Source organism: Chrysemys picta, chromosome 10 (assembly GCF_011386835.1).
Source record: "Chrysemys picta bellii isolate R12L10 chromosome 10, ASM1138683v2, whole genome shotgun sequence".
NCBI lineage: Eukaryota > Metazoa > Chordata > Testudines > Emydidae > Chrysemys > Chrysemys picta.
The window spans coordinates 33694118-33712228 of NC_088800.1; the positions used below are offsets into that span (position 1 = coordinate 33694118).

The window sequence follows — 18111 nt, forward strand, 5'->3', positions numbered from 1 at the left end:
GGCCAAATCACACTTGGAGTTGCAGTTAGCAAGAGATGTTAAGAGTAACAAAAAGGGTTTCTTCAGGTATGTTAGCAACAAGAAGAAAATCAAGGAAAGTGTGGGCCCCTTACTGAATGAGGGAGGCAACCTAGTGACCGAGGATGTGGAAAAAGCTAATGTACTCAATGATTTTTTTGCCTCTGTCTTCACGCACAAGGTCAGCTCCCAGATTGCTGCACTGGGCAGTACAGCATGGGGAGAAGGTGACCAGCCCTCTGTGGAGAAAGAAGTGGTTCGGGACTATTTAGAAAAACTGGACGTGCACAAGTCCATGGGGCCGGATGCGCTGCATCCGAGGGTGCTAAAGGAGTTGGCGGGTGAGATTGCAGAGCCATTAGCCATTATTTTTGAAAACTCATGGCGATCGGGGGAGGTCCCAGATGACTGGAAAAAGGCTAATGTAGTGCCCATCTTTAAAAAAGGGAAGAAGGAGGATCCGGGGAACTACAGGCCAGTCAGCCTCACCTCAGTCCCTGGAAAAATTATGGAGCAGGTCCTCAAGGAATCAATTATGAAACATTTAGAGGAAAGGAAAGTGATCAGGAACAGTCAGCATGGATTCACGAAGGGGAAGTCGTGCCTGACTAACCTAATTGCCTTCTATGATGAGATAACTGGCTCTGTGGATGAGGGGAAAGCAGTGGATGTGTTATTTCTTGACTTTAGCAAAGCTTTTGATACTGTCTCCCACAGTATTCTTGCCACCAAGTTAAAGAAGTATGGGCTGGATGAATGGACTGTAAGGTGGATAGAAAGCTGGCTAGATCGTCGGGCTCAACGGGTAGTGATCAATGGCTCCATGTCTAGTTGGCAGCCGGTTTCAAGTGGAGTGCCCCAAGGGTCGGTCCTGGGGCCGGTTTTGTTTAATATCTTTATTAATGATCTGGAGGATGGTGTGGACTGCACTCTCAGCAAGTTTGCAGATGACACTAAACTAGGAGGTGTGGTAGATACACTAGAGGGTAGGGATCGGATACAGAGGGACCTAGACAAATTAGAGGATTGGGCAGAAAAAAACCTGATGAGGTTCAACAAGGACAAGTGCAGAGTCCTGCACTTAGGACGGAAGAATCCCATGCACTGCTACAGACTAGGGACCGAATGGCTAGGTAGCAGTTCTGCTGAAAAGGACCTAGGGGTCACAGTGGACGAGAAGCTGGATATGAGTCAACAGTGTGCTCTTGTTGCCAAGAAGGCTAACGGCATTTTGGGCTGTATAAGTAGGGGCATTGCCAGCAGATCGAGGAACGTGATCATTCCCCTTTATTCGACATTGGTGAGGCCTCATCTGGAATACTGTGTCCAGTTTTGGGCCCCACACTACAAGAAGGATGTGGAAAAATTGGAAAGAGTCCAGCGGAGGGCAACAAAAATGATTAGGGGTCTGGAGCATATGACTTATGAGGAGAGGCTGAGAGAACTGGGATTGTTTAGTCTCCAGAAGAGAAGAATGAGGGGGGATTTGATAGCAGCCTTCAACTACCTGAAGGGGGGTTCCAAAGAGGATGGAGCTCGGCTGTTCTCAGTGGTGGCAGATGACAGAACAAGGAGCAATGGTCTCAAGTTGCGGTGGGGGAAGTCCAGGTTGGATATCAGGAAAAACTATTTCACTAGGAGGGTGGTGAAACACTGGAATGCGTTACCTAGGGAGGTGGTGGAGTCTCCTTCCTTGGAGGTTTTTAAGGCCCGGCTTGACAAAGCCCTGGCTGGGATGATTTAGCTGGGAATTGGTCCTGCTTTGAGCAGGGGGTTGGACTAGATGACCTCTTGAGGTCCCTTCCAACTCTGATATTCTATGATTCTATGATTCTATGAGTAATATGCAGTGCTACTAAATTACATGCAAACAAGTTTCCATTCCCCCAAACTGTTTAACTCTTTCTACAGTTCCAAGGAAGAGGACCTAAAACTTCTCTCATAGTTGTCCAATTCAAAATAGAGTGCTTATTGTTAACTATCACTACTTCCTTTCTTCTTTTTATTTTTTAAACTGGCTTTTTCTAGCCAGTTGATGGTCAATTTCCTTTCACTTGACCATGTACGGAACATAGGCCAGAATTGAGTTTGGGCCTGTGTAATTTTATTTGGTCAAATGCTAAATGAAGTGTAGTATTAATCAGGAATGCTAAAGCAACTTGGATTTTAAGTGAAAGGACACTGAAGTAGGCCCACAGAGCGTGCTGCTTCCCATAGCTCCCATTGGCCAGGAACGGCGAACCGTGGCCACTGGGAGCTGCCGAGGGTGAGGGGGGGGGGCCTGCCTACGGACGGTCAATGTAAACAAAATGTCTTGTGGCCCACCAGCAGATTACCCCGATGGACCATGTGCCGGAGGTTGCTGAGCCCTGGTCAGGTATACTTGGTCTTGCCTCAGTGCTGGGGGCATGGACTGGCTGACCTCTTAAGGTCCCTTCCAGCCATACATTTCTCTGGTTCTTTGATTCTCTTTTGGTACGCTGCCAACACATACGCTTCTTGAGCTGCTCAAAGACTACTCGGAGTTGGAAGTGGTACTGGCCATGTTTAGAAATCACTTATAAGTTAGGTAACAGTGGAAGTCAAAGCCCAGTCCATAGTTGGACTCCCTGTTGTTGTTTGTCTGAAGTACTCTTCATATCTTAGTCAAGACAATAGACCACAAGCAATGAAGAAAAATGTGTATCAAATGAGAGCAGTGCTCTGCCAAAATATCATCCCTCCAGCTATTTTAATGAAAAGCTTGCAAATATTTGTTGGCACTTTAGCTGGTGTTCATTCTCATGGAAAAACTTGGTGACAAGCAATAGTGCAGGTAAGGGTTGTGCAAGCCTTTTGACATTGGTCAGCGAAGCAGTTATATCCTGACCTGCATCAACGCCTTACTTCTTACCTGGCTCTCCGGTGTCAGATTATTAATATTAGATATAAATGGAATTAGATAGCTACTAAACTCTGGACTGCAAAGGGGAGCATTACTGAGCACTGATCATTGTTGCCACTTGAAGCGTTTCATCTTAATTAGGCAGTTCTACTGTGATGCCAAGCAAGTGCAGTGTCTCTCTCTCTCTCTCGACTGTGCTTGAGAGAGCGAGCGAGAACAAGAGAGCGCTAGCTCGCTAGCTTTCATCGTCTACCCTTCGGCTCATGTGTCCTTCCATTGCATTGCCAGGCCGTGTCCACTTGAGCAGAAAAGCCAATAACAACATTTCTGTTGTAGCTATCAACACCATAGAGAAGGGGCGGGCAAACTTTTTGGCCTGAGGGCCGCATCGGGTTTTGGAAATTGTATGGAGGGCTGGTTAGGGGAAGGGGGCGTGGGCTGACCCCCACCCCCTATATGCACCTTCCCCTCCCCCCCCCCGCTACTCCCCCTGATGCCCCCGCGCCTCCCCCCCCCCCCCCCCCGGACTCCTGTCCTATCCAACCCACCCTGTTCCCTGACAGGCCCCCGGGACCCCTACCCCATCCACCCCACCCCCCCGCTCCCTGTCCCCTGACTGCCCCTGGAATCCCTGCCCCTGACTGCCCCCCCGCTACCCCCATCCAACCCTCCCTTCTTCCTGACTGCCCCCCCCAGATCCCTGCCCCCATTCAACCCCCCTGTTCTCCTCCGACCTACCCGACCCCTATCCACCCCCCCTGCCCACCCCCCCTGAACTCCCCTGCCCTCTATCCAACCTCCCCTCCCCCTTTACCGTGCTGCCTGGAGCACCGGTGGCTGGTGACGCTACAGCCATGCTGCACAGCACAGAGCACCGGTCAGGCCGGGCTCTGCAGCTGCGCTGCCCCAGGAGCTCTCAGCCCCGCCGCCCAGAGCATTGCGCCAGCGACGGGGCACGCTGAGCTCTGCGGGGCAGGGGGAACAGCAGGGAAGGGGCCGGGGGCTAGTCTTCTGGGGCAGGAGCTCAGGGGCCGGGCAGGAGGGTCCCGCGGGCTGAATGTGGCCCACAGGCTGTAGTTTGCCCACCTCTGCCTTAGAGGTCTTTCAGGGCTAAGTACTGAAGACCTTGTTCAGATCTTACTTGAACAAAACTTCCATTGATGTGGATAGACTTTGCTTGAACAGGGAGAGTGAAGACACTCATCAAGAGTTGGCCTAATGCATTATTCCAACAGATTGATGCTCAATTAAGAGATACTTTGTCATTTGAATGACATGGGGAGAGGTTGAAGCAGACACAATCTACTTTCTTTCTGAGCTACTTAAGCCATTTTGGTAGTACTCTGTGAACTTGGCTGTTATGTTTTAACCATCTGTATTTTTTCCATCTCAGTACACTCAACTCATCCATCTCCTGTATTTTGTCAAATTTCACTTCTTTGGCAGTCTGATTTGACTTCCTGACATTCTACCCATAGATATCAGGATCTCTGAGGAACAATTTCTTAGAAGTTTAGTTTACTTCCGACTGTTACTCCTCTGTGCTCCCTGTTGTTAACCCAAACTGCTTGTGTTCTTCTATTTCCCGTTCTATAGTCTTGCAAGCTTCTTTTCTGAGGCTCAAAATATGTTTGCTGATTGAGATGTAGGGCCTGATAATGTTCCTTGTAGATGGTATTGGTCGAACATGTTCATGTTCTTACTGTGCATATGTATCCATTCTGGTATCCACTTGGTACACTTGCAACTAGAATTTGCTAATACTGTTAACTTGGTATTACTTTGTGTACTTAAAGTAGGGAATGCTTCTCCCCCCGCGCACCAAAATAAACTTAGTTCAACCCAGTATTTGATTTTCAAAACTCTGGGCCAGAACTCTGCTCAGTGTAGTGGGTTGGCTTCATGCAAGGCAGCTATTTCAGTAGCCATGGACAGTGCTTTCTTAAGTAGTGTTGTGGCTTGTTTAAACTGTTGGGTTACTGTCCACAAGCAGCCAGGATGATGGTACCATGCGCTTGAATGCTGGAGACTGTATGCCTTAAAGAGGTACAGTACAGACCTGTTTACACACGACCCGTTTACGTGCGGTAGCGCCATGTCTCCCAATGCTACCTATTTAACACGCGAGACTTGTTAACACGCGGTACAGGAATTTGATATGTAGTGCTACAGATTTGCTCACTAACTCACTGACAGAAATCGACAGGAGGTGCGGAGCGGAAATGTGTTGTACGTCTTTACCGCTGACGGGGGGTGGTGGAGGGGCAGCAACGGCAGGGCCGCTGATGGAGGAGGCAAAAAGGGCAGGGACATTAAAGTGCTTTAAGGACGGTCCTTTGCCACGGCAGCGCTGGGCCGCCGACAGGAGGGGCGCAGCAATAGTAAAGCGCTGCTGCGTCAAAGGACCTACCAGTGCTTTAAGTTCCCTGCCCCCTTTTGCCCCCCCCATGCCAACGGGCGGTGTGGGGGCAAAGGGAGCAGCTTCCCCGGGGCTGGCAATTTAAAAGGGCCTGGGGCTCCGGATGCTGCTACTGCAGCAGTGGTGTCCGGAGCCCGGGCCCTTTAAATCACCACAGGAACCCCAGGCAGCGCGGACCAGGCGGCCTGGAAGGGCTGGCTGGGGGATGCTGACCCCTAGTCCTGCCCCTTTCAGGGGCCAGAGCCGCCCCCACCCTGTACCTATAAGTGTCCTGAGTTACTTTCACCCCTGTGTAGTAGTAATAATGTTTTTATTAGATTACACATTTGAATTTATATTCTTGCAAAGCGCTGTTAACAGATAGGCCTGCAGTATTTGGGATGCTGTGAATACGTATGTAATCTTAGATAATTATACATGTGTGTATATGTAGATATCTTAAGATATTTCAGCATGGCCCTCTTAACCCGCGGTCCGTTAACACACAGTCGTGACATCTTGACTCCCGACATCCGCACGTAAATGGGTCTGTACTGTATTGTGAAAAAGGTGCTGTTGGCTTCTCACCCATCAAGCTGCTATTTACTAGCTCCACTGTGTGGCCCTCAGGCTAAATGTTCCTTTATAGCCATCTGAAGGGCATTTAGTAAGGCTTTTAATTAATGGAGAGACTATCACTTATGACCTCCCCTGCCCACAAGACAGGTACGACAAACGTTTTCTAGAGTTATCAGTAATTATTTTGGTGCCCCACTGAAGGTGCGTTAGAGGGGCTAATTTTCAGAGTGAGTGCTCAGCATTCTTATACATCAGGCCATGTGAGGTTTTTCAAGTTAGGCATCCAGAATCATTACCCAGTTCTGATATTGTTGCTTGTATGCATTGACTTTGTGTCCCTTAATGGTCAAGGGCCTTAAATGAAAACTGAGTTGAGTCACTTGTTGAGATTATGGCATAACTTCATCTACTTCAGTGGTCCCCAACTGTGGGGCATGCTCCCCAAGGGGGATGCAGAGTAGCATTCGGGGGCATGCAGTGGCCCGGACAAGCCCCCATAGAGGGTGGGGAAGGAGCATTACCCAGCCCCAGTCTGCCCCCAGCTCTGCTCCTGTCCTACTCCCAGACGCAGCCCCGGCCTCGTCTCCCGGCCCCATTCCCAGTCCTGGCCTTGCCCTTGGCTCCTGGCCCCAGCTGTGGCCCCGCTCCTGGACCTGGCTCCTGACCGTCACTCCGAGAGGGATGCGGGGCATGGACAGGTTCCATTGCAGGAAAAAGTTGGAGGACCACTGATCTACTTGATCCAGTTCCAAAAAGGCTGTATCCCCACTGATGAGAGAATGGGATCTAGATTCTTAAGTGGGTATAACCTTCTGATCTTAATGAACATTTATGTAACATAGACATACATATAGACCTTTTGACATTTAAAGGAGACCTTATAATAGTGTTTCTCAAACTGGGGTCGCCGCTAGTGTAGGGAAAGCCCCTGGTGGGCCGGGCCGGGCCAGTTTGTTTACCTGCCCTGTCCGCAGGGCCGGCCGATTGTGGCTCCCACTGGCCGCGGTTTGCTGCTGCAGGCCAATGGGAGCTGCTGGAAGCGGCGGCCAGTATGTCCCTCCGCTCACGCCACTTCCAGCAGCTCCCATTGGCCCGGAGCAGCGAACTGTGGCCAGTGGGAGCCACGATCGGCCGGACCTGCGGATGGGGCAGGTAAACAAACCGGCCCAGCCTGCCAGGGGCTTTCCCTACACAAGCGGCGTCCCCAGTTTGAGAAACTCTGTCCTATAAGATATTGGAGGGTTCTCACACCAGTGTCTAACTTATATAGTGAACATGGATTAATTTAGTCTATGTGACCTTTACCTAAGTACTTGCATGTTTAATATAACAGCTTTCATTAACACATGTATTGCATTTTGGACATAAATAGTAGTGCAACCTGAGAAGAGGGCTGTAGTACAGCAGCTAAATTGATCCCTGTAGCACAGCAGACAAGCCAGCATTGAGAATCTAACTTTGCAAAGCGAGTGGAAAGTCATTGAGACAGGATATTAATCTTTCTACAAATATACCAAGAAAGCAGGAAGTTTCTTTTTTGGCAGTGGGTTTGTTTTATTAGCATGATTGGCTGAGTCACTATTAGATTTACTGGTGTCAAATTATAAGTGAATGGTCTCTAGTAGACAAAAGGACTAACATCAGGCTGAATGTGAATTAAGTCAACACAGGCGAGCGAAGTGATGTTGCTCAACTTGGGGAAGGGATTAAACTACTTATTCAATAATGTGCCAGAGTGAGTTGCATTACCTGGTAGATGGTTGAAATATTTTTAAAGTGATGCATACAACGGATTTTCCCATAGTAGAAATGCCTGGGAAGCTGTCTTGGAGTTGCAGTAGTGGGACATGTTAATTGAATGTTAATGTGGAAATAACATGGTCAATGTGAACTGTTTCAAGTGTTAGATGCTAATTAAGCAGTTGAGTTCCTTCTAGCTGCTGTGTGCCCAAGAATGTAGCACAATAAGCTAATCAATCTTTTAAGAAAGCTCCCCTTGTTCTGATTGCATTTCATGGGGTTTTAAGGGAGAATGCTGTAAAGAGGATTTTCAGTCCTAGAGTCCACTGAAATCTAAACTTGCTCTTCTATGTGAGTGGTGAGCTGGTGTCACATTCCAGAGTAAAGGTGAAATCCATTCTACTTTCCAATGTCCAGAATTATGTTTTTAGAAGAGTCTAATATCAAGTAGGTTTGTATTGAATAACTTGTTGCTGTAGACATGCATGCTATATGTTTTATATTGAGATACAGAGCAGTATAACTACTGTTAGGTGCAGAATTGCAAACCTGTGGATTTTGCATGTGAAACCAGAAGTAGTATGTCACTACTATAAATGTGCATGCAAGCAACCTTTTAGATGGCTGGGCTAGCAATTCGTACAGTTTATTGCATTTGTGTGCTCAATTGCATATATGCATTTGTGTGTTCACAAGCCTCCTTGTCCACAATGCGGGCCTGAATATCAGCCCTTATTTTACATAACTGTAGCAAAGTTGATGCTAATTATATTAGTTAGTGGTTCAGTGTGAGCTGTCTATGGAGGATTACGTTATCTCTTTGAAGAACTGCACAGATGGAGAATACATAACCAGCTTCCCAAAACTCTGCTTATGTAATCTGTCTTCTGGTTCACCTCCCCTCCCTCTCCCTTTAGGAACGGATATATAAAACCATTTTCAGTTGGAGTTAAACAAGGCATGTGGTTATCTGATGGCTGTCAATTACTCACACTGACACAGAGTAATAATAGTTGATCATTATTTTAATGAGTCTTTATGCAATTTGATTAGCAAATCCTCTCCTTCCTTGAAGTTAGTTTATAAGGGAGCTCTTGGCACCTACCAGGGAAATGATCCATGATAGAGGAAAAAGAGAGCCTTCCTGCTGCCCTATAACAACACCGTCTCGCTTCTCCAGGGTTCCATTAGCAAGTTACTGTTGGTGGTGGTCCGAGCCAGGCTCTGGAAACACGACACTTTTTGCCTCATTATCTCCTTCTAGGGTTGAGCCAAAGGTGAGGGTGAGAGTTATGACCGTTACAGTGCGATCTTGGGAACTGTAAATTTCTTGTGCATCCAGTGGCTGAAGCTTTTCCAAGAACCACAGTGGATGGAGACATTTTCAAGGAGTAGGGTGCTAATGTATGTTCTCAGTCTGGTCCAAATATAAGAATTTCTCAGCAGTCTCCTCCTACTTATACATCTGCTGTGCCACTAATTTTATTTAGCCACACACCAGAAGTTTTTCCTCCCATTACCTGGAAGCCACTGTATGTCTCTCTGGTATTAATGCTACACATTAATAAAGCACAGGAGTGTGTGGCAGGATGGGGGGAGGAGTTGGGAAACCAGCCACAATATGGCTAGACTGAGCAGTATTTGTGTTTGTATGCCAGTTAGTTTACCAAAAAACCCCAAACAAATCCCAGTCTCTTTTTGTGGAACCAAGTCTTGTATAAATACAAAGTGACATCATGCTAACTAAACCTAGGAGGGAAGCCTGGTCTCTAATTCAGCCAGGTTATCACATATTAAATAACAAATGCTTTGTCTTTGCTAGAGTTTTGAGTTTTAGATGAGTTAGTTAAACTGAGCTAGCAACTGGATCACACTTGTTAAATCCTAGTCTAGACAAAGCTGTAGTACAGCTTTGTGCATGGATATTCTTCAACTGATTTGAGTGTCCCCACTTGAGGGGGCTGTTAAATCAATGCACAGACTGTACAGATAAAGCCAAAGTAAAGACTGGGTGATAAAGTTGCACTAGTAATGCCAGTATATTTTGATCCGACTCTTGAATTGTCCCTGGTGTACTTCCATTGGATCAAACTCTGCTTACTTGTTAAAATCTGCCTTCCCTTGCTGGGCTCCGAGGTCTCCCCTTATCACTTTTCTCGATAGGTTTTTGGTTCCTTCCTGTATAAGTTAGAAGGAGAGAAACCAAAGATGAAGGCGTTCTAACCACAACGAAGTTCCCAGTCTAGCACCTGGTACCTGGACTAATTGTTCATTTGGGCTTGATCTACTTGGTGTCAAAGCAGCATGCTTCACAGCCACCATGGTAAACTAGGAAGTGGAGGTAGTGACTGGGTGTGGTCTAACTTCCAATTTGTGTCTCAGTGAATGCAAAACAATTCTTGGGCTTGCTTCAAGGATGGCTTCTCTGTTGAAAGTGTGTGGTTAGGTGGAAGTGATTTAACTTGCCTGCGGCCAAGCCTGGATCAGATCTTAGCCATCCTGACTCAGACTCTTCTGCTCTTCCCAATAGACAGGTTTCCTGTCTAGCCATTACTCTGCTCCATCCAAGCCTTCTTGTAGGTTAAAGCCAGAAGAGACCATTGTAATGATCTAATCTGACTTCCTGCTTGACGCAAACCATAGGATTTGTCTTGCAATTTGTGCATTACATAGTTTGAATCTTAAGATATGTAAAACAGTGATACCTGAATTTGATTAAATACAAAAACTTGCTAGAGTATAGAGGATTTATTTAAATCCTTGTATTCAAAGGTCAAGTTAAAAACTAACAGAATAATGATGCAGCATAGCAATATTAAAAATACTCAACCATCAGTGACATGAGATGTAATAAAGGTTGCTTAAGAATGATATGACCCCAGATGTGTTATACGTAACCTGAAACTCACCAAAAAAGGTCTGACTTGGCATTTTTGAGCAATCACATAAAGTGGTTAAACTCTGGCTTCATGCTCCATGGCTGTAAAATTACTGTGTTCACTAGAACTGGAGATGCACCCAGAAAGCAAGTACATAGCAAAGAAAATGGAGAAATGATACATATCCTTTGCAGAGCTGAAGAAGATTTTTTTTTTTTTCCCCACAGAAAACTTTTGACTTTTCAGCCCCAAACTTCCCATTGAAAGCAGTAACCTTCATTTAGAAAATGCTGCTGTGGTACCTCATGGGAGTTGTAGTTTGGGTACCTCATGCTCCTAGTGTTGTCTGTGGGCCAGGCTTCCTAGCTGGATTATAAATGCCCGTGAGACACTGCAGTAGGCATTTCTGAAACTAAGGGTTATGTCTACACTGCACAATAAACCCGTGTCCATGTGGCCCATGCCTGCAGACCTGATCTTTCCAAGCTCAGGCTCGAGCATCTGTGCCGAGTTGCTATGCAAGCCTCATACCCCTTCCCGTGCATCCATACTGTGCTCTGCAGACAAAAGTCAGACATTATGGCTTCTGAGGGTGTATTCCAGGGTTCTTACCTATCCTCACTAGCTATAGGTACTCTGGGGATTAGTTCATGTGTATTGTGGGCGAAATAGTCTGTCCATCCTGTGGCGCTTGACCAGAAATGCCCTTAGCCCACCAACACATCCTTCTGAGCCATTGTGCACATTCCCTGGAACGGATCCAGCACTGGTGGAAGAACTTCTCTTGCTCATACTTTCACTCCTATTTTGGCAGAGCATCTCTGAACTGCTGCTGGACATTTCGGCACTAGTATATGTCTTATTGAAGGCAACTCTCATAGGGGTACAGACATGGTAGCTGCAACCCGGCTGAGGCTGCACATGCCTGTTGCAATGACTGCAGATTCCCCATATGTAGACTGCTGTCTCTGGAGCCAAGCCATGAGCACAGATCAGTGGCATTATGTGGACCTGGAATGACCTGCAGTGACTCTGGAACTTTTGTGTGAAAAAAACAGACATATTGTAGTTCTCATACTTAAATTGCGCCACACTCCTCCTACAATTTTTGGGACTGGGGTAGCTCAGGAATGTTATTTTTTAATTAAATGTTTAGCATTTTTTAGGAACTGGTCTTGTACTTCAATCCACAGCTTATGGAATACCGTGATGAAGTTCCATTGTAATAAATTTCATAAATCCCACTTACGTAATTGTGTCTGCAAATTGAACACTTTATTTTAAGCATGCATGTAAAGAATGTAAAAACCTGGTAGGCAGACCAGCTGCCATCAAGATATAAAGAACAGTACCCAATACCAGTACAAATTAGGAAATCAAGCAAACAAAAGTGCAAAACAGTCAAACTACGTACACTGTCGCCATACCAGTTTCAGTGTTTCTGGAACAGTCTCTATCACCTGTTTTGTTTGGCCCTTCTGGTGCAATTAGTATACATGGGCCACAATTGAACCGGATGTGGAGGAATGTGTGATGCTGCACCTCATATTCTTCATAGTGGTATAATTATGATATGATTGAGATGATTATGCTGCATCTGGTACAAGATGTGTCTGGTGAGGTGTTTATGGAAAAGTTATGATTTGCTGAATATGGTTATCCTATTTTGTGTGCATGTATCATTTTTGTATCTGAAGTTATGAATATTGACTATCTGTATTTCAATTGTGCTTACTCTGAGCGACACCCACAAGTAGCCTTTCAGATACAACAATGAAGAAGCTAGACAGCGCTGATAGCCCATCAGCAAAGACAATGGAACATGGAAGAGCTTAGCCTTCCAGTGAACCTTTCAGCCTGCCCATGAGTAATGGCTGCTGTGACCAGACCACATGACACTGAACTCCATTTTGGTACCTGTATTTTTCCACAAACTGAACTGGGAACTTAGCTTGGAACAAAGGGTTCCTGCCATATGGAAAAGCTATAAAAGGTGAGATGTGACATCATTTCTTGGCCTCACTCCCCACACAAGAGAACTCCTGGAAACACCTGAGGAACAAAGGCCGAACTAGGAGGAAGTGCTAGTCCCAGGCTAAAGGGATTTCTAGCCTGTGTATGGAAACTTGGTGAATTGCTTGTATCATCAGTCAGGATGAGAAATTGTTAATTCAAATCCTGGCTATCTAGTATGTTAGGCTTAGTTTGCATTTTTTTGGTCTATTTGCTAGGTAATCTGCTTTGACCTGTTTGCTGTCACTTATAATCACTTAAAATCTATCTTTCTGTAGTTAATAAACTTGTTTTATGTTTTATCTGAAGCCTAGTGTGCCTTTAAGTGAAGTGTCTGGGGAAAATCTTAGCTCTGTGAACAAAGGCTGTTGCATATCTTTCTCACATTGAGGGGAAGGTGAACTTTATTAATGAGTTTACATTGTACAAATTCCTGTGCTGTGCAAGATGGTATAATTTTGGGTTTATACTCCAGCATGGGTGCAAGGTGGGGGAGCTGGGAAATTGGCTGTTAGTCCTTGAGTGGCTTAGGTAAAGCACTCAGGTAGCTCAGTGATAACAGGGTTTGGAGATACAGCCAGCCTCACCAACAAAGGAGTGGGGGAGAGGCCTGCCCTGCTGGGGGGTTAGAGCCCACAGTGGTTCCCATGGCTCCCAGACTGCACCCAGCGGTGACAACCTGTCATAGAATGTAGAAGGGTACATTTGACGGTTCCACTTACCGTTTGTTACTTAAGCCATTGAGCAGTCAAACCCAGGATTGTCCAAAGGCTGCGCAGGCTACAGGACATAGTAATGTGGAGGGGACTCGGTATGTGGAGTTAGATCCTGAAGCCTGGTGGTGAGGAGAGTGAGCAACTTCTCAAAAAGCTCCTTCTGCTGTGCTCTGTCTTCCTCCCTCAGCCACTAGTCATGGTCCAGGGACTGTGCTGCCAATCTCTTCCTTCTCTCTCTGATTACCAAGCTGTTCATTGGCTTTAGTCAAAATGTCTAGCATTTCATCCCTCACTCTTCCTTTTTGTCTGCTGGTTGAGAATCTGCTTCTCGAGGCTACTGGTTCCTTGTCACTGCCCAGCAGAGGTGGAAGGGCCTGCCAAGGAAAATGAAAGAACACATTATTGCCTGACCATGATGAAAGAAAGACATGTCTACTATTTTATTTTATTCAAACAAAAATACCCTGTTGAGAAGCTCCTGCAAGCTGTGCTTCAAGCCATGGTACGATGCACATACCAAAAGCAACAAAAATCATTTATAAATCCCCCACAATATTTTCCAGGGGGTGGATGGGTTCCTAAGAAAAGGATCCCTTTCACTAGCGATGGTTTTATAATCCTTTCAGGCAGGGAAAGCTTTGGAGGACCTTGTGCTGCTGGAGGTGTCTGAGTGGAAGTGTGCTCATCTCTTCCAGGCCAACAGAGGAGAGACATCCATCTGTACTAAGGAGATTTTTCTACATCGGGTGACTGGCCATCATGTCTGCGAATGGAGGAGGCTTGTGAGCTACAGAGGCTGCCCTAATAAGTATGCCTTGCCCTGGAATTGAACTAACCTTCTGGAGTTCCTATTCCATGAGAAGTTCGCATGTGTCACCATCAAGCAATGGGTGAAATTTATGGCACAATCAATAAGGTGCTGATTTTTAGGATGGAAACGCATTATGGCTTCAAATCATCCGACATTCCTGCACAAATCTGACCGGCAGCCCAAGACTAAATACTTCCTTTGCTACCATGTGGGCTCATGATATAAATACATCTTCCGCTACCATTTGGACTGATAGTACAGGCAACCCAAGACGCTTCGGCTGTGGGCAGTCCGAGTGGCTCATTTCTAAGCTGTGCTGTACTTGCAGGAAAGAGAATGTAAGGTTCATAACTCTAATACCCCAATTCATCTTTCTAACAATAAGTTATAAAAAATTTAATGCTTTTGAACATTTTTCCCCCCCATTTCTCAATATCCATTTTGTATCCCATGTGGTGGCAGTGGGCAGAGGGGCTGCGGAAGTGGCGCAGCTTCCGCCCTCAACAGATGTGCACTACGACCTTCTGCTTGGAATAATAATAATTTAATTGGACATAACCCAGAAATCCTTCCCACTTTTATTAACAGCAAAAAATGATAGAGGCCAAAACATACAAGGCTCTGGCTGCGGTGCTGCTTCTGCTGCCTCTTCAGCTGCTCCCCTGCATCATCCCCAAAGAGGTCCTCTGAGTATGGACCGTAGTGTCAGCACCAGGGTTATTTTGAGTGCTAGATCTGGCAGCTGCAAGCTGTTCTCAGATGGTGCCTTTGATTGTGGGGTTATAAGTACGCCATCCCTGGATGCAGCATTGTGGGCTCTGTTTTTGGTGGAGTTCCCAGCACCTGATTGAATTCCTCATAGAATAGACAGGGAGTTCACTGAGGTGTAGTTCTCATTCCTGGTTTTGTGGTAGTGGGTCTTGAGATGGTTGATGAGCTCCTGGCCATTGGTCAATGGTCTGGCAATGCCACCAGCCTATCCCTGGTACTTTTGTACACATGCTCAAAGGATTTCTTGTGCTTTTGCTGAAGTCATGGGTCTTGTTCTTGTTCTCCTTATACTACAGTTTTACTAGAATACAGCTGTGTTCCTCTGGCCAGCTAGCCACACTTGCTGTAGGGCTTCTTCTTAGTGTTGGCCATAGCTAACACGTGATAAATTAACTAGTTTACAGGTGAGCAGTCTATGTGGAAAGGAATGGTTAAATGCTGAGCAGCTGTATTTGAAGCAGAAGATTGCTTCTGGTTCCTGGGAATAGAGTGGGAAGTTTGGGATAGAAGGATTAGGACACACAGGCCTACAGGACTGTGGAATAGCGTTGGCTGATTCTCCAAACATGAGCACAAGCCCAGGTTTCTATGTCCACACTGCAAAATGAACGGGCTTGGACCCACGCTATGGTGGGAATTGGGCTTAGACCCATACCTCTAGGCAGGGGTGAAAGTAACTTAAAGGAATTATTGATACGCTGGAGTCCTGAGCGGGAGTGTGATCTCAACTGGAAGAGGCATGGCCTCAACCAGAAGAGGCATGTCCTTTCAAAATTTAAAGGCCCTGGGGCTCCGGCTGTGGCTGGGAGCCCCAGGGCCTTTAAATCACCCCGGAGCTACCAGCTGCAGAGGCAGCTGGGAGCCCCGGGGCTCAGGGGTGAATTAAAGGGTCCGGGGCTCCCCGCAGGAGCCGGAGCACTGGGCGCTTTAAATCCCTGCCTGAGCCCGGCTGCTGGAGCTCCGGTGGGGATTTAAAGGGCCCGGGGCTCCCCGCAGCGGCTGAAGCCCTGGGCCCTTTAAATCATCGCCGTGGAAGCCAGTCCAGTCCGGTCCAGCGTACTGGCTCTTGCTGGTTCTCCATACCAGACCGAACCGGCTTACTTTCACCTCTGCCTCTAGGGCAAGGCTGCAGGACCAAGTCTTTAAGAGTTTCTGGCACACGTCAGAAGGGTTTGTGTGTGGATGGCAGAAGGGGTTGGGCTCAAACCTGTGTCTGAGCCCAGGTTTACTATGCAGTGCAGACATGCTCTAAGTGTTTTGGTTGTTAGTCAAAAGTTACTCAATGAAAAGTAGATGCTATTTGGGGGGGGGAAGGGGGAGGAGAGTTTCACTTTTAATCAAAATGAAACCCATAGAAAGTTTTGGTGGAAAACTTTTGATCAGCCCCAAGTCTTTGCTTTACGTAGCAGAAGCCTGGATTTCCAGAGTTTTGAGAGTCCGCTAATCATATCCCACAGTCCCCTAGGCCTGTGTGTTCCTTAATAAAGTGAAATCAAGGACAACAGACTAATAATTAACATCAAATATTCTTGGGGAAGTTAGCAGAAATGCCAAGGTAAGTAAAAGGAAACAGACATACTGTTACCTTAATAGATATCAAATAACGTACTTAAATAGTTAACCAAATAGAATCACTAAATTTTATATCATTTTTATATTATTAAAAGTTTAATTTAATTTACTTGCTTAAGTCCATACTGACCCTGAGCACTTATTGTAACTACAGACATTCTGGAATAGCAGTCAAACTATGTAGAGAATCAATAAGATTTAACTTGTGTGGGAGGATTTCCATTTGGAACTGGTCATGTAGCCTGTTAAAAAGCTTCATTAAGGTTCATTATAAAAGGATTCATCTCTTCCTCCTACGCAGTATTGTGTTTGGCACAAGAAATTCTGAAAACAGTTTGATTCTAGAGTTAGCGTCCACTGAAGCCTGGGTTCTTTCTATATATGTGGGCCAAATTCAACCTTTGTGTAAGCACATGCAACTCACACCAAAACTGGAGTTAGCTCAGTTTATCTAGTTGAAATGTGTTCCATGTTAATCTGTTCTCAACTAGTCTGTCTTGAGGGCTTTGGATTGTCTTGTTTTCCAAAAGGGTAAGATCAGTTAAATTAGCAATGCTTTAATTTCACCATGGTTGCAGGGAAGAGTTTAACTGTAAGAGACCTTTCTGGTAAATTTTTTACTGGTGTCACTTCATCACTCTCTAGAATCCATGCTCAGCCTGAAGTTCATAGATTCATAGATTTCAGTGCCAGAACGGGTCATCATCTGGTCTGACCTCCTGTATAACAGACTATAGAACTTCTCCAAAATGATTCCTAGAGCATATATTGTTAAAAAAATAGCTGTCTTGATTTAAAAATGGCCAGTGATGGAGAATCTACCAGAAAACATGGCAAATTGTTCCTTTGGTTAATTACCCTCACTGTTAAAAATTTACGCTTTATCTCTGGCCTGAATTTGCCTATCTTCAACTTCCAGCCACTGGGTCAAGTTGTACTTTTGTCTGCTAAGATGAGGAGCCCATTATCAAATATTTGTTCCCCATGTAGTTTCTTATGGTGGTGGTCAGTGATCTCTCAGTGTTTGAGGATGATTGTCTTCCATAAATGAGTAACCGTTTAGCACTGGTGGATCTGCAGATGGTTAATGAGATGGATCCGGGACCCACAGATCTTGTCAGTTGGGGCAGACATTTCTCAGTGGAAGGGGTGGATCTGGATTGTTGAGTCAGGCTACAGTGCTTTTTTTTCCTGTCTCCATTGGATCTCCAAATATTGGGATCCTTGCCACAATGTCTTTTTCCATTTTGATTGGTTGAGGGTTTTGGTTTTCCATGAATTTGGATTTCCCATGTATGGGTGTCCTTGAAGCGCTTTTTTTTTTTTTTTTTGCCTGCCCCTTGTCTGTTGGCCATGGCTCAGTTGTGAGAACATGACCTGCTTCGGGAGTTGATTGAATGTGGAAGATGTCTGTGTGTAAATTCTTTTAATGTGGAGACAACGTTGCATACCAGTGTTTACATGGTGCTTGATAGCATGAGGATCAAAATTCAATGGCAAGGAGACCAAAACGATTGGAGATCTTCATCCTGCTGCAGCCTTCACCCGCCTGATATGCCGTTGAGGACTTGGGGGGACGGGGGGGGGTTGGATTGCTGTTCGTCTGGAACCTCACCTTTGACCTTGCTGCCTTGGGTGACCCTGCCAGGAGTGCAAGACTCCTGAAGGCATCCCTCTCAGGATCATGGGGGCACTCAAGCCATTCCACCACATCAAGGTTGCAGTTCACT

At 45.9% G+C, this 18111-nt stretch overlaps 1 protein-coding gene and 1 long non-coding RNA gene across 9 annotated transcripts in view; one reads left to right on the top strand and one right to left on the bottom strand.

The window, feature by feature from the left end:
- Positions 1-18111, top strand: part of TLN2 (talin 2) — a 378548-nt gene that overhangs the window by 76160 nt on the left and 284277 nt on the right. The window lies entirely within an intron of this gene.
- The window catches only part of LOC103305819 (uncharacterized), a 30434-nt gene continuing 20960 nt past the window's right edge, over positions 8638-18111 (bottom strand). The window contains exons 2-3 of the long non-coding RNA XR_508247.3: positions 13234-13601; positions 8638-9797 (exon numbers count right to left, since the gene is read on the bottom strand). This is a non-coding gene — a long non-coding RNA (uncharacterized LOC103305819). The remainder of the gene's footprint in view (positions 9798-13233; positions 13602-18111) is intronic.